The 17,110-nt window shown below is 40.2% G+C and overlaps 1 protein-coding gene across 3 annotated transcripts in view; it reads right to left on the reverse strand.

Annotated features, from left to right (window-relative positions):
* The window catches only part of PIEZO2 (piezo type mechanosensitive ion channel component 2), a 492,797-nt gene that overhangs the window by 419,502 nt on the left and 56,185 nt on the right, over positions 1-17,110 (reverse strand). The window lies entirely within an intron of this gene.

Here is a 17,110-nt window from a genome sequence, read left to right on the forward strand (position 1 = left end):
CTTCATAAACATTAATAGCATTATTTGAAATGTAAACAATTGAACTCTCCTCATTAACAAGCTTCATTTTCTAAAGATGAAAGCTGGTAAGCAGTTTTGGCAAAATTCTCCAAGAAGGAAATGATTTGACTTTGACAATTTAGTTTATCAAAATAGAAAGGGGAAAAATGTCTTGCAGGTATGAAGTTGTTAAGATGGCCGTGTAACATTTATAAAAATACTTGGTTATAGTTTGTGTACAGATCTTCCTCGACTTACAATGGGGTTATGTCCCAGTAAAACCAAAGTATGTTGAAAATATCCTAAGCTGAAAATGCATTGAATACACCTAACCTGTTGAATATCATAGCTCAGCCAAGCCCACCTTAAACTCGTGCAGGATGTCCAGTTGAGCAGATCATCTGACACAAAGCGGATTGTATAACCACGTGTTGAATGGTTCATGTAACTGACTGACTTCAGTACTGAAAGTGACAAACACAAGGGCTGTATGGATACAGAATGGTAAGAATGTAAGTGTTGGCTACTGACCCTCTGCCCACAGGATGGACTGGGAGCAGCTGCTGCCGCCCAGCATCATGGGAGAACACTGCGCTGCAGGTCGCTAGCCCAGAAAAAGATCCAAATTCCAAATTCAAAATAAAAGGTTCCTATTGAATGCATATTGCTTTCACTACCCTCCAAAAATTGTTAAGTCGAATCATCATCAAGTCAGGGCCGCCTGTATAATAATTTCCCCCATCATTACCATATGATCATGGAGAAGTTTATGCACATTTTAATTTGCCTTTCCATAATAGTTGAAGGCAATAATTTTAGATTATGTTATTAAAGGTAAGTGCTCTCGGAGCTGAATTTTTAGCCAGATGTGATCTCCTACTTCCTTCATACCCTTTAGCAAGGCCAAACAACATCTCACTATTAATGGCCTGGGAGACAATGCTTTAAATGTTTAGAATCTCCATTTCAACTAAGTACATTCTAAATGCTCTTTATTGCCTCCAGGAGCTTTGTTTATTTTAACAGTTGCCAGAGCAGTAGATACACATTACTCAGAATAAGCAACTTCAATACCAAGTGACAAAATAGTTCTGTCAATTCAGTGATTCCAGAAATTTTTTTTCGTTCGTACTTTTAATATTTTTCCTTCTCGACTCTGAAGCAATCAATTGCTTTTAAAAGGATATCCTCTCAAAATCCTGGTTATTTTATTTAAAAAAAAATGACAAGAGAATTAGTTGCAAGTATTTACAATGGAGCAGGAAAAAAAATTAAACAATGGTAGATTTTTCCTAAGGAAAACTATCAAAGAAATGAGAGACAGGAAAAAGGCTGTTATGTCACCCGATTCATTGCCTATTTGTGTAGAATTCTTTTTCCCATTATACACTCCTGTGGTTTACATCCGGTTAAAGTCATAAACGTCTCAAGTAGTGGTGCTTTAGAACTGACAATCAAGACCCAGTGCCCTGAGCTCTTCCCATTTCCTTTCTATCTGACCTCCACATCCATGAGAGTTGTTGTCCCAACAGCTTCCTTCAGAAAGTTACAAAATAGTTTCATCAAGAAAGATGTTAGCAGAAGGTCTCTCCCACTACAGTTCATAAACGCAAAACATACGCTTGCACACTTATTTTTATCACGTAGCTCCTGCATTATATTCTTCGTGCATACCCTAAGAATGTTCATACATTTGTGCCACAAAAGGCTAATAGAAATAATTTTCAAATAAGAAAATATGTTATCACATTGAGGGATAGTCCCTATATTTTAACATTACATTTTGATCCAGAGATGTATGAAAGGTGACTTTGGGCCTGGGAGTTTGTCAGTATAACACTGAATCCATCAGTCATGTATTTCTCACTCTTGAGGAAATAGAAGTAGCTCCCCACAAAAAAGAAATAGTAATGATGTGACACGATGGAGGTGTTAGCTACACCACACTGGTCATCATTTTGCATTATATAAGTATATCAAATCAACACATTGTATACCTTAAATCTACACGATGTTTTATGTCAATTATATCTCAGCAAAACTGGAAAAGAAGAGAAATATTATATTGTACACTAATTTCATTAAAGAAGTTGGTTAAAAGAATGTAATTTTAGAATAAAACATCAAGGAAAATAAGACTTTTATAAGGTAATGGATTGCAAGGTCTTAGAATCAAATTGTAGTAGCAGAAAATCATAAGCATTACTAACCATAACCATTCTAAAATTTCTAAGCCAGTTTAAGGAAAAATCAGGTGAAAGCATCTCATTTATAAAGGATAGAAGCCTTTGGTCTGAGTTTTCTATTTATGCAAAATAACCTGGAGTACTATCTGCAAAATATGAGTTGAACCGGGGGGGTCACTAAAATCTTAGATTTTTTTTTTTTGGCCTATGAATTTAAACAATCATTGCCTTTTAAATTCTTATAAAAAGGAAGGATTCAGTTGTCTATTTTAATTAATTTAATATACATCAACAAATATTACTAACAGTATTAAAAGTTTAACTGAGTTTTCCAAACTCATCCTGATTGATTGTACAGTTTGCATAAAAGAAATTTTAAAGAATATGGTGCTAACTTTTCCCTCCTTATAAATATCTTTTAATATGTTATTCACCATCTCATAAGTTTCCCCACAGAAATTTGTCACATTTAAAATGCAAATCCTTCTGCTCAAGCTTGACCCTGCTCATGCTAAGTAACTCCCTCTGATCCAACAGAAAAACAGCACAGATTATTTCCTGTGATTGCAAATGAGTAAACAAAGCTTTTATGCTAACGGATAGTTCCTTAAGCTATCTGAAAAATTATATTAGGCATTAGATCTATTTCATTAGGAGTATGAAGAGCCTTACATTTAAATCCACAGTTCCTCAGCTTACCCCAAATAAAACTTGCTCTCTTACCACCGTGATAAATAAGACATTAGGGTGGGCAGGTGAAGTTTGACAAAGGTCAAACTTTACAACTGTTTATTTGCCCTCTCATTTTGGTAGCTTTTTTATCTATGGAAGAGGAGAGTCAGTATTTGCAGACTGGGAGACCGAGAGTGAAGACGGGGCTAGCTTGCTCAGGTTCCTGTCACTGTGTTTACTGATTTAGAAATCACTCCTCCTCCTTCATACTCACATTAATTCTCAATGGAGGAAGGTACCTTTTAACTCAGTCTTAATTCACTTCCGTGTAACTGAACAATTTACAAAGCTATGGGTCATTATACCTCTCCAGCAATCTGTTACTAGCAGAATATAGATCCTCTTTTAGTTTTTCCAATTATTGATCACAATGAAGCCTGAGCCTGTAAAAAAGATTAATTGTAAGAATTTAAAAACTTATTTTCCTCAGTAAAAACATTATTTTTAAAGTAAGAGAGCTGTCACTCATGTTTAATCTTATACTAACTTTTCAGTTCTAGCTTTTGACTTTTAATTAATTCTGTCTTCATGAACTCAATCTTACTTATTTTTAATTAATGCTACTTTTCTGTAAATTTCCCAAAGGTTAACTTCTCTTCCTAAAACAATATAAATTCTACTATACTGGGGCACCTGGGTGGCTCAGTCGGTTAAGCGACTGCCTTTGGCTCAGGTCATGATCTCAGGGTCCTGGGATCCAGCCCAGCATGGCATCAGGCTCCCTGCTCAGCAGGGGGCCTGCTTCTCCCTCTCCGACTCCCCGTGCTTGTGTTCCCTCTCTCGCTGTCTCTCTCTCTGTCAAATAAATAAATAAAATCTTTAAAATAAAATAAAATATATAAATTCTACTATAGGACAAATTCACTGTAGCGGGGTTTTTACATCATTGGTCTTCTGAAAAACCTAAGAGAAGTGGTTAGGACCCTAATGATAAAGCAAAGTTCCATACTTGACTTTTGTTTACTTAGATTTGTAAATGCCACAATCTTTTACAAGTTCCCCTTTACAGACTCATGGAGACTTCAAATTTAGAAACTTATCTTCCATCCAGGTGGTTGTCAGTATCTCTAAACTATTAGGTTGAGCCACTGAGCTTGATATCTCATAAATGGTTAAATAGTAGCAAGTTCATATGAGTCAAACTGTGTTACAAGTGGAGGATAAACATCACTTCCATTTCAGAAATAAGAGAATCAACCGCAATGCCATCCTATCTGTAAGCAACTTGAGACAGCTATGGAAATGGTGGGACAGCCAGGGCCAGAAAACAGATGGATACATGTAGAAATGTAGGCTCTGTGTAAGCAGCAGTGGCTTTTTAATAACAGGATTGATTTATAGCCTGCCACAGTTTCCTTCTTTGAAGGACTTAGTAAACTGTGAATTTCATGGGTAGGCTGTCCCTGTAGGTTGTAGAATAGTCTCCATTATTCTCGGCAGCATCCTTTCTGGGCTGATATGTACACTAGCACAAGAAGAAATCAATGCAGTTCACTATAGTAAAGTCAAGTTTCTTCCATCAGCACGCAATGCTGCGCAGCGTTGTATCTTGTTCAATAACTAATATGGCTCAAAATTGGTGAAAAAATTATCATTTTTATCTTGACAAATTTACTTGGACATCCTGCCTGCTTCTTTCTGGAAACACCCTCTTCCCTGCCATCTATAGACCTATTGTTATTGGCTTCCAAATATTTCTGGTGCCAGAGAAGTAGTAGACACACTTTTCATGGCATGAATTCAACCCTTGCCCATGTCTGGGGTTTATGCTTATGACACCACACTAATGAGGAACAGCCTCTGACCACAGTGTCAAATCCTCACTCCCAGAACAACATCCAAAATGAAATGAATTGGACTAATGCCTCAAAATTAGCCTCTTCTGCCAGATCTCTTTTTTCTGTCTCTAACTCTGCAGAATCTTTGACGTTGGATTTAGTCCCTTCCTTATCACTTCAAATGCTGATTGCACACAAAGTCTGTGTCTCTGAGAATGGAGTGGGTACAAAAGAATCCTTGCAGTGAACAAACTAAAGAGATGTCTAGGCTTGCCCACCCAACCACATCCCACTCCCCAGACTGCCTTGGCCTTTCCTACTCTCTTCCTTATTACCTTTCTTTTCGATATACACCACATTCTTCTGCCTTATAAAATTAAGGTTTAAATTTTAAAAATTGTTTATAGGGAGCTCTATTTAGAGAATGAGAGTAACAAGTCCAGTAAAGTATTTAAGCTTATTCCAGGTGTTTTCATTGGCTCACAGCCTTGACCTGATAAAGCATTTCATTTTTGGTCAATAGATAAAGAAGTCTTGGATCTCCTAAATTTCCAGGCATAAGATGGCATTTTACTCTTCCTGACCTATCATTATGCCCTGTATTTACTAGATGATCCACAATGTGTCAGAACTTTCTCCAAAGTCCCCCCAAATGAGACTGGGTATCACAGTCTATCTCCAAAATGCAGGTATGAATCATGAGCCACTGTGAAGCTAAGCTGGTTAGTTCATATCAAAATCCTGCAGAGGTCTGGTTACCTCTACAAATGTCTTTGCAAAGTCACTTGGTAATATTTCATTGGGAGACAGGGAGGCTGCAGAACCATGCCACCATTGGCCTATCTCTTGAAAAAGCTCTAGCAGCAATGCGTCTCCTTAAATATACCTCCGTTCTAGCCAGAGCCCCCTATTACCCATTCCCTAAACATGCATATCACCAGGCATAGGCCACTTTCGAACAGGGGCTCTTTCCAGTTCATTACTGTATTTCCAGTTTCTATTCCAAAACACAGTACGTATTAAATAAATATTTACTGAAAGAGTAAATAAATTCCTGCCTCTTTCTTTGCCATCCTGTTAATGCCCTCTGCCCAACAGTGTATTCCAAATTCCTAAGCACCCTTTGACCTAGCTCAAATGTTTGTCCCCCCCATCAGAGAATGTCCTAATTATCCCAATAAGAGAGTAATCCGTTCTAAATAAGAAAGCATGTATGTCTAGCAGTAACAGAATAATTCAATAAGGATCGTCAGTCACACCGTGCAACTCTGCAACAGTCACAGAATGATTATTGCACATGTGTGTGAATATTAAAAGATGTTCATAATACACGTGGTAAAAAAAAAACAGGTTATACAACTGTATAGAATATGACAGGTCTAAGAGGTAGCTATTAACAATATCCCCCACTTCAGGAAACTAAGGCTCCAAAATGATACTTAACTTGTCCAAGTTCAAGGTGAAATTGGGATTTAATACCACTCGGAGATCATTCACCCAGGACAACTCCAGCACCTGTCCTCTGCTACCCATCTTATGCACTGAGAACATCTTTAGGAATATATCAGACTACTAACCAGTGGTCGCCTCTGAGAAAAGACACTGAAGGAGGGAGAACAGTGTCTTTTTTATCTTATGATGTTAAAGTTTCCCATGTATGTATATATTTTATATTTTAAAATAAAATTAAATCTAAGATAAAGTAATCTCTTCCATCTCTGAATACTCACAACATTTGGCTTTCTCACTCTTGTACCTTGACTACATACAGCCTGGTAGTCTTTTACTGTGTAAACATGTCACTTTCTTGATTAAGCCCCTTAAAAGCAGGGTTTGGGCATCTTTGGGTCTTTGGAAACCTAGTATAATATCTCACACATCATAAGCACACAGTGACTGTGCAGAATGAATATAGAGATGAAAGATTGAACTCCCACTGCCCTTAAAAACAGAAGGGTCAGAAAAGAGCTAGTATAACTGACTATGGTGTGAAAGTTCATCAGTTTTCACCAAATAGATCATTCTGCAAAACTCCATCTGGCTACCATAATGACATGGCTACAACAACATCAAAAAGGAATGAGATGAAAGTGTTTGTTGGAAAAAAATTGGGGGGGGGAGGTAATAATTTTCTCTCAGGCATCCAGGAAGAGGCAAGAAAGAAGAGAGCCTTTTGAATCATGAACCTTTTCTGTCACAAAGAAGTGAAGCTACAGGGTGCTTATGCGGGAAGAAAAAGGTGTGTGAAGTTAAAACCCAAGTCTTAACCATTATTTCTCACAAATGGATTCAATGAAAATCCCACTTCACCACAAGAGGCTCTATGAAACTTTGGTCAGCTCTCCAGGATGGAAAGTCATTTATTAACCTTAAATATAACACAAAGAAAGTGGGGCAAGGGGCTTTCCACTGTCCATCTTTAGCAAACATTCACTGAACCTCATAACATGACTTCTAACAGGTGACAACCAGAAGAGAAAGTCAAAATATTAGTCCCAGCAGAGCCACATTAAGCAAACCCATTAATACCCCAAGCCTCAGCTTCCCTTCACAAAAAAGGAACACTTTCAGGTGTAATTTTTTAATGTTACTACAGGATAGTTCAACTAGAAATGCTCAAATAAGCCATGGGGTGAATCCCAAGGAGCCACTTCTCTGCTAGCGGGACTGAGTTCCCAGCTGGGACAGCGCCTACCGTGGGTGATCTGAGTGAGGCTTCGATGTCCATCTTGGGGGCTGGAGGAGAAACATGGGAGCAGGAGCGTTGAGAACAAAACAAGCAAACACACCCTTCAGGACCTTCAGCAAAGTTTTCTTCCTTTTCTTTTTCAGTTAAAAATGGGCAGGAACCTTGCAAAACTAAGCTTACATGATTTGGGGTGAATCACACAATGGCCAACAAGTCATCTGCAACCACGCCATCGATAAGAACTAGCATAGTAAACCAACTAAATCTTCATAGTAATAACGTACGAGGGCAAGGCCAGGGACACAGAGATTATGCGTTGTCATTGTCTTCTATTTGAATGCACACCATCCTGAGGTTGCTTTGTATTTTTAAGCTGACTAGCCCTTCTTTGGCACAAATGAATCCTGAAGAACAACTCATTCTTCTCACTTTCGTCTCAGAAAAAGAACAAATTGGTGGGTGTTTAATCAACTATCATCTGGAGCCTGTTAATTTTTGCAGCAGATTGCCTAGAAATACAACCTGGAGAGTAATGGAAAGCACACTCCTACTTTCTTCTTCTTACTCATTTTCCTTAGAAATCTGCCCTGGGGCCCCCAAATTCCTCTTCCCCAGGCCTCTTCCAGACTGCAATAATGGGGCAGGGGGGAGGGGCATTTCAACAGAGAAAGAGCACAATTCGATGCTAGCAAATTATCTTAAACTCACGCACTAGCATGTAGGGATGTGGAGACGCAGCAGACTGAGTCAATCTGGAGCCGCCTGTGAATCCAAGAAAACACTTTCTGGCACAGAAGTCACAGCCACCAGAGTGACCATCACCTCCCTCAGTTTGCAGGATTCATTCAGGGTGAGCCCAGCAACCCCCTCCACCTGCCAGCCCCCACATTCACAGCCTGAGGGTCCGGCCCATGCTGCTTTTTCCTTCCTTTCATTCCTAACCAGCAACTGGTGTAAGGACAGTCCTCTCACTCAGGCAAATCTGAATATGACCAGTTTACAGATGAAGACCATTAGCAGACTGACGTATATGTTTTAACTTTATTTCATGTCTAGCTACTCTAAAAAGCTGATTTGTTGTGTTTTATTACAAGATGGAGGTATTTTTATTCAATTCAACCAGAGTCTCTCTTACAAAGACTATTTGTTTGGATGTTGGGCAGAATGAGAGATCCTGAGGAGGCCAGGTAAGGGCACAAATGCTCTGCTAGAGAGGGCGATGCCGTCTGGGCTTCAAAAGTGGAGAGACAATAGGGCAAGAACACTGAGCATGGAGGTGAAGCCACGGAGATATGTAAGTTCTGCAGGACATGGCATGGCCTCCTCCTGGGCCATGGGGAATTCATGGAAGGCTTGGCACAAGTGCCTAAAAGGACTGTTCTTTGCATCCAACTTGACATGAAGCAGAACTGAGGTAGGCCATAGACACAGAAAGCCCCAAGGCTGAAAGTCTTGGGGAATTTTGCAGAAATCATCCTCAGAGAGCTCTGGGCTCTCACAGGCCAAGCAACTGGGGGCTCAGGGCACAGGAAAGCTCCATATGACAGCCATTGTAGATGTGTAGACCAGTCTATGTCATCCATTGTGATTAAAAAGCCAACCAATTCAATTAGGAGAAAGAAGAGGTAGAAAAGGGAACCCTAGTTATTTGATATCTGATAGAATTAATTTTTCTCTTTATAACCCCTTGTTGAATCAATCAAATTTTAAAGAGCATTTGTCAAGTTCTAGGGAAAATTAACTTGCTAGTGCTGTTCAGCTTACCAAGGCTTTATCTCATTTGATATACTCTGCGGTCCTGTGAAGTAGGAGTTGTCATCACCCCTTTTCAAAGAGCACATGTCACACAAGGATTAGGATGTAGAACCAGAACTCAAATCTTGGATTCCAGAAGCTTTCCTTCATTCACACTGGCCATCCATTGCCACAGAGACCCAACCAAAGTGGGTTTGTCATGCAGACTTCCTCCTTTCTCGTCGCTCCCCCTTGAACACACAGGGTTTGGGTTTGGATCCCCACGTGATTGAATTTTACTTACCCTTAGAAGTCTTTACCCTACTTTTGTTGACTCTTTTATCTAATGAGAACTCGATTCTAATAATTTGAGATGGTAGAAACGCCACTGGACATCACACCAGTAGCAAATGGGAGCTTCCCACTTCCCATTTTCAAGGAATGCAAGGCTCCCAGCATCATCTTCCTAAGACACAAATGTGATCATGTCCCTCCTTTGCCTTCAACTAGCTGTGGGAGAATGGCACTAATAACAATTATTAGTCATATACATATTGTATCATCTATTAGTTGTCCTTATGTTAGAGACTCAACATCATCCGGCTCTTTGTTTTATCCATCTCCCCCAGAATGAGGATGCCAAGTAGTAGTTACTAAGCAAATGAGTCGAGGACAGAATAGACCCATATACGAATATATTTTTTATCTTCCCAAAGCCCCACGTGGTACTGTCATTTTTATTTTAAAGATGAACACAATGTGACTCTGAAAGGATACGTTGCCCTTAGTCATGTCACTAGCCGGAAGACAACAGGACAAGAATCGAAACTGGATCAATCTCTCAATTTCAGACTTCTTCTGCTTCCTTACACCAACTCTCATCCACAATAGTCCACACCCTCTAAAATCTGGACACCCCTCTCAGCCTCAGGCCTCGTCACACCACAAACTCCAGTCATCTGCCTGCTTTTCCTGAAATATTCAAAAATTTTCATTCCTCCTTTCTTTCTGATGGGCTGTCCATTTTCCCGGAAAGCCCCTCCTCTTCCTTCCCCTTCAAATGTATCTGGTGAAACCAGCTCCAACACCACGTGCAGGCTGAGGTTCACCCCAGCCTCCCACACACCCACCCTGACTAAGAGGGTTCCTACACACATCTTTTACTCTTGAAACTGTTTACTGATCATAAACAATGAGCCAGTATTCTTATTGTGATAAATTATGAATCTCCTACCCTTCCTTCTTCCTGAGCCCCTCTTCCCTTCTCTATTAAAGCTGCAATTGCCTAGACCTTAATGGGAGGCTAAATATGGAACAACACACATCGCTATGAAAATACAGAAATTTTTTAAAAAATCTTACTTGAATTATAATGCTTATTGGAATACACACACACACAAAAATACCGCTTTGAGAAGGAAGGAAGAAAAAAAAGGAGGAGGGAGGGAGGGAGGGAGCGAGGGCAAGAGAGAGGAAAGGCATACTTTCCATAATGAAAACCCTAATGGGTACATGGGGTGATCTGAACCCTGTGAAGTACCCAGGACAGAGACTATAATGACCCTCTTGCACTCCCAGCATCTAGTACAACGTTCTGGCATGGAACGAGTGAGTGACAAATAAATATATGTTATATTGAACTGGATTGATATGACTTACAAGAAAATAATATTAATTATGATATACACAGATTTTTGAAAATTGAGAGTATGTGAATAGTGGGAAATGTTAAAATTATGAGTAGCCATAAAAGTTAAATTAAGGTAAAGTTGACTTTTAAAAACATTATCTTGCCTCTTCTAGTGATATGAAAATTCAATGTGGAAGTGCTAATTATTAATTATTATAATTGTTAATGAGACCGACAAGTAAGTAGAAAAAGTAAGTAAAAGGAAAACTTGATGTTATTATAAAATACCCAAACAATAAGAGCAAGTTTACAAATTTGCCTGTACTTGTTCTGAAGGAAGTGACAGATGGGAAAAACACAATCATGTGGTGGATCCCTGCTTATAGAGCCAAGCTCTCTTATAATAAAAAAAAATGAGGCAAATAAATAACTGAAGTTTTTTTTTAGATGGGAAGAATTTTTTCTAAGGAGAAGAAGTTCTCATATGTAAGAGAATAGGGTTTTTAAGTCCAAATTGCACCTCAATCTCCAAGGTTTTTCTTCCCAGGGAAGAAGGTAAGTCTTGTCCGTTTGGGATAAAAGCGAGTGCCAGTCACGTCTGTGGCATGGCAGGAAATTGGCCAAACCCCTCAGGGTCCCTGTAGGCCCCAAGGCTGTCAGAGTGGACGCATCAGCACGGGGGCCAAACTACCCTCTCTGTGGGCAGAAGCCTGTGTTTATGCACAAGCACCTCTCCCCAAGCCATACTCTTGGTCCTTCTTCATTTTAATGTAAATATTTTGATCTGACTCTAGACAATACAAGTGTTTGTCCTCTGCAAATAAATAAGAACATGGTGCCAGAGCTCCAGGAGTTTACAGCCTTGATGTACAGTGACAAGAGAACAGCTTTATGTTCTGGGGCTTTCTATGGACACTGATGATTTTATTCCCCACTTTGTTTATGTACCTCTTCACATCCCCTAAAACCACCGTACTCACCTTCTCTTCTGCACCCTTTCCCCAACTTTTCAGCACGAGTGCATAAGCCCCCATGTCAGGTTTTCATTTCTGCTTCTGTCCAGCTATAGAAAGTCTTCATCTTTCTCCAAGGGGGGCCCCTCCAGGGTCAGAAACAAGGTGTGGCAACAGGAGGGCTCTGTGTGCAATCCAGAGACATGGGTGCCCTGGATCCTTCTGCTTTTCTACCTCCCACCTTCTGAGCAAGCTCAGGACCTCAAGCATAACCACCCTTGGGCAGCTCTCATTGTTGCTGCTTCTTTTCTGGTTTTCTCTTTGCCTTTGGGTTAAAACATACTGCTTCCTGTGTTTCCTTCTTAATCACTCAAGGGTCTCATTTAGTAAGTCATCTCTTGAACCCCTGATGCTGGGTGAGGCATTTCTTTGGCGGTGTTCCCATGAGGCCTCGTACAAACTCCTATGTGTACACAACCCTTGAATTGTTTGGTTACAAGTCTTCCCCACCCCCACCCCCCCACAAAACTATAAGCACCTAAAAGCATCAGCTATGTCCTAGTTGTTCCTGTATCCCTGGGGACTTGCCACAGAGAAGGTCCTGAAACCAACACATGAGAGCAGAATTCCAAGACAATTAGAATAATGAAGGACTCTCATTTTGATACTCTTATAATAACTGCTTGATTGAGGAAACCTAGATGAAATGAAGTACTAGGACCCACACCCTGAAATGAGAAATCTAGAACATTCTCTGTGACTGTCAATTCATTGGCTTTCCATATTAAGGAAGACTTCTTGAGCTCTACAGAGCAGGAATAAGAAATGTTTATAGGAGAACCTTAACGCTCCTGGCCGACTGAGCGAACTGTATTGATAGGTTCTGCTATGTTCTAATTTTCTTTTTTCTTTGAGCCCTAGTATAATCAATTTAGTGATTGCTTTCTTTATCTCATGTACCACTTCTTAGCTACAAATAAAGAAGACCATGTCAACGAAGGTCCTAGCAGAGCACAGGTGGTACACTCAAATCGCATCATTGAAGAAAGTGTAAAGAAGGGGCTATATCCGGTGGGGTCACCTGGGTTACAAAAAGGTACAAAGGATGGCAGAGGACCAGAGTGTCATCAACAGTGGCGAGCCACCGCACTCAGACCCTTTGCCTGAGCCGCTCGTTGGCCAAAGCCATCCAGAATAGCAAGGGCAGAAAAGCACCTCAACGTAGTCTACGCAGGGCAACCTCCCAGTGCCCACAAGGTTGCCTGTGGTCTAGAGGAGTAAATGGAAAATTTCCAACCCAGTGACTGATGCCCACAGAGACCAGCAAGTGCAGAGAAACATGGGAATTAGCCCATGTCCATGGGAATTAGCCTGCTAACTATACAAGTAGCATTTAGATTTATTTCGTTATCATAGAAACTGCTCTCCCGATACACTGTTTGCAAATCAATGACAGCAATTATTAGTCTGCCTAGTGTTAATGATACGTGCATATGTGTGTATCCTCTTCACTGGCCAGCGGTCCTTACAACTGGCCACGTGTCAGAATCTTCGGGGCAGTCCCAATCACACTCACTGAGTCCAAATCCCCAGGAGCGGTGCCGCAACAACCATATCTTTCCAAAGTATTCCAGGTGATGTAGATGTGCATAATGATTGATAACCACCCCTGCAAACTCTCAGAGCTTAACTCATCTTAATTCATCTTGACAACAGAATGCTTAACAGGGTACACTGAGGATCTCCCTAGTAAGACCTAAAACCTGTTGTTGGATTGAACTAGAACGGAATACAATATGCAATTGGGCACTTACAATAGAAAAGACATATTGAATTCATGAAACATTCACTTCATCAAGAGATAAGAATCTAAAGCAGTGACTGCGTCTGAATCAGAAGCAGCCTCCGTGACCTCTCAAGACGCCTTCCCATCCCAGGACTCTGAAAACAATGAGGAAAGGATGTGTGTACAAAGATTAACTGCCCAAACTTGAAATTCATTTTAAGAGACAAGCTTGTATAACTGAATTTCAGGTGAAAAGATAGGGGCGGCAGGAGAGAAGAACCATTCCTTTTTTGAGGAAGAATAACCACCCTCTAGCATTCTGGAACACCAACTGTATGCTAGGTACTCTGCTAAGTCCCCAGAAACGCCATCACAGAACTTTCTAATTGGCACATGGTTTATTGACCTGATAGCACAAGAATGTTGACAGGTGGAAGGTACATCTATCTCCTCAAATATTCTATCGGTCAAGGACTGCTTCAGAGGTCCTCAACAGGAGGAGAAGAGGTTCCTTTCCGTGTCTGCAGGGCCTGAAGAGTAAGTAGTGTTTCAAGCACAGATCTCTCCAAGCTCTGTGCAAGGAGCATTTCCTGTCCTTGCCCTTCACTGCAATCTCGATGTGACCTCTGATAAAAATCCAGGCTATTTTAAGTCCTACAAAGAGAACCTATTGATCTCATGAGCTGTGTCTCAAACGGGTTCACAAAATCATGACAAAAGATGTCAAAACCTTTCCAATTCGTCTTCTCATGATGGAAAAGAGACGTGCACAAAGAGTTCAATTTGAAATTCTAAAATGGGCCTCAAGGTAATGCCCAGCCAGGTAGAGCCCTTCTGAAAGGAAAAGGATGGGGAAGCAAAGCAGGGAACCTAACAGTCCTGATGCCCAGATTCTGCTGGTCTGTGCCTCTTGTTCAGCTCAGCTTGCCAAGGTTTTTCTTTTCTATCGATTCTCCATTACAGAGCATCTGTAACGGTGCCTTTTCCTGGAACAGACTGCAGAAGTCCCCTCTGACCTTTGATAAGCTGGCTGCCAAATCTGGCCTACCAGATTAAGTGACAAGGAAGAAAAGAGAGAGAGGAAGGAGATTGGGGGGGGGGGGAGGGCGGGAGGGAGAAGGAGATTAAAAAAAAAGAAAACAAAAACAGAGGGAAAACTAAGAATTTATATTTGGCTTTAAGCTTGGAAATGGAAGTGAATGTGAGACCCTCGATGTGGGATGCACCAAATTCGACAATCTAATGGCTTGACAATATCCACTGGCTGGACTAGCCAAACACTATGGAAACCTATTTTGGACCTGAAGGGTAGGAGCTCTGGGGAGAGGGAGAGGGAGAGGGCAAGTGAAGTCAATTAGTTCTAGGCAAACTGCCCAATAAGCAAGCTTAAAGTATAAATACAAGGCAAAAAACAGATGCACAACCATTTTATCTTTCCAATCAGAGTTTCACAACCACAGCCCCTACTTCCTTTAAGAGTCTGTGTGGGACACATTGTTTTGTGAAAGACAGCACTATACATTTCCATAGGGAAGACACATTTGTTAAGAAAGCCACAAATGTAGGGCTGCAGGGATCCCTATGTTAGTACACATAAAATGTCACCTCTCTAACCTCTTTAAACTTAAACAAGAAATATTCCCTAATAAACTTACAGGTAGAGTGGAGAAATTACAACAATGGTGGGTTTTGAACACTGGCATTAATAAGGGATGCTTATATTGAAAACACTCACTTACCAACTAACAACACATTTGGCATGAACGTTTCTTGTTCTGTTATCTCATCTACAGTGGAAGGATAAGAAGACTACCTACTTCGTGGGTGACATGGGAGGGGTTCAATAAGGTGTGACCATGCCCAGAAAGGGCTGCCCATCATGAGCACTATCAAAGTGCTTCTTTTGTTCATAATGCTATTGCTGTTATTGGAATCCTTCTAGCACTCAAGGTGTTCTCTGAATAAAGATTTGTTAACTGCCAATCCTTGATTCAGCTCTCAGAATCAGGGAGGAGTAACCGGATACCAGTTTCCAAACACAGCAGCCCCCATTCAACAGCACCAGGCAGGTCTCACCTGTCTGTCAGAGTCACAACTCAGACATAATCAGAAGTCCTCCGGCCACCTCAACACCCTCCCAAAGCAGAGCATGCTGTCACCCGGTTCAGCAAAGGGTACAAAAGTGGGTTTTCCACTGCAATTAGTGAAACACAGCCAGTATTCCAATAAAAGACTCTGGAGTGTGCGGCAAATGTGGTTTTTGATGCTGGCTTAATTTCACTGAGAGAGGTGGCTAAAAAGTCAGCTTCAAGAGGTTGCCTGGCACCTTGGCTGTAAAAGATTTGAGGGTAGAGATTCATGGGGTATATTCTGCTCCAAGACCAACAATATAGCCTTTCATACACTATTGATAAAAGCAAAGAATTGGAAATAACAAAAGGTTATAGTTAAATATAGTTAAAAATATTAAGGGGAGTCCAAATTATAGAATACTGTTCACCCATCTGAAATCATGTTAATGATGAACATTTACCAAGAGATTGCTAAATAATTACAGCAAATTACCCAAAATATATAGCATATGATTGCATTTTATTAAGATATCATACAAAGTGATATCTAAATATTCATTTGATAAAATCCAGGGTAAGGGAAGATAAAAAATAGTAGTGGTAGTCATTACTCAGTAGGAGAATATGATTGATTTGTATGCTGTTATTTACGGATTTCAGTCTATTTTTATATTTTCTAGAATTAACATAGATTTTTTTCTGTAACCAGGAAAAGAAGTTATTAATTTTAAAGTTTTTTTGAATTCCCATGAAAAAACCTGGACACATTTTTTTAATAACCAAGAATGAACTTAACTGGGCAGGGCAATCTGGATTCAACTTTGGATGTTGAAGAAATTTGAACAAAAAGAGTTATAAAACCAGGAAAGAGACTCACAGATGAAGTTCAGTTTTTGCCCATTAGGTGGAATCATTAGGGTTGGAAGTGAGAAAATTATGGTGCATGGAGTTCCTCTACCTGCCTTCACCAACCTCACAATACCCACACACCTATCTTTTGAGCAAGTAGCAGATCTGCACAATTTCTCTTGCTTTTCCCGGTCAAAAACTTCTCCTCAGAAAAAATGGGTTAATTAAATATGTCTAAGGTGTTGCTTAAAACCACCCCATTTCTCACTTTCCAAAGGCCTGACATGCCCAAGAACTTACAATATTAAGTGTTTGAAGCCAGGGTCATTTGGTTTCCAGAAGATTTTCAAACTAGAGAATGATTTCTGGAAACAAAAATAATATGGAGTAGATTGTCAGGACACCTAGTGGAAGACAGTATCTTTCCTCTTTCATCTATAAGCTGACTTGCCATTTCCAGAAATGTGGTGTGGCCTAAATAAAGCAGGGTCACCATTTTGAGCCAATGGCCCAACCCCACCATGCAAGCTAGTTCCGGACCAACATCCTCCATGGCAAACACTGTTGATCCGGTATGAAGATCCTGAAAGAGTCCTAAAATCACTTCATTTTAATGTATACAATTTAACAAACACAACAACTAGATGCTTTTTTTTTTTTTCATCTTTTTACGACTTCATGTTAATTCACCAAGAAGAAAA

Source organism: Halichoerus grypus, chromosome 13 (assembly GCF_964656455.1).
Source record: "Halichoerus grypus chromosome 13, mHalGry1.hap1.1, whole genome shotgun sequence".
Taxonomy (NCBI): Eukaryota; Metazoa; Chordata; class Mammalia; order Carnivora; family Phocidae; genus Halichoerus; species Halichoerus grypus.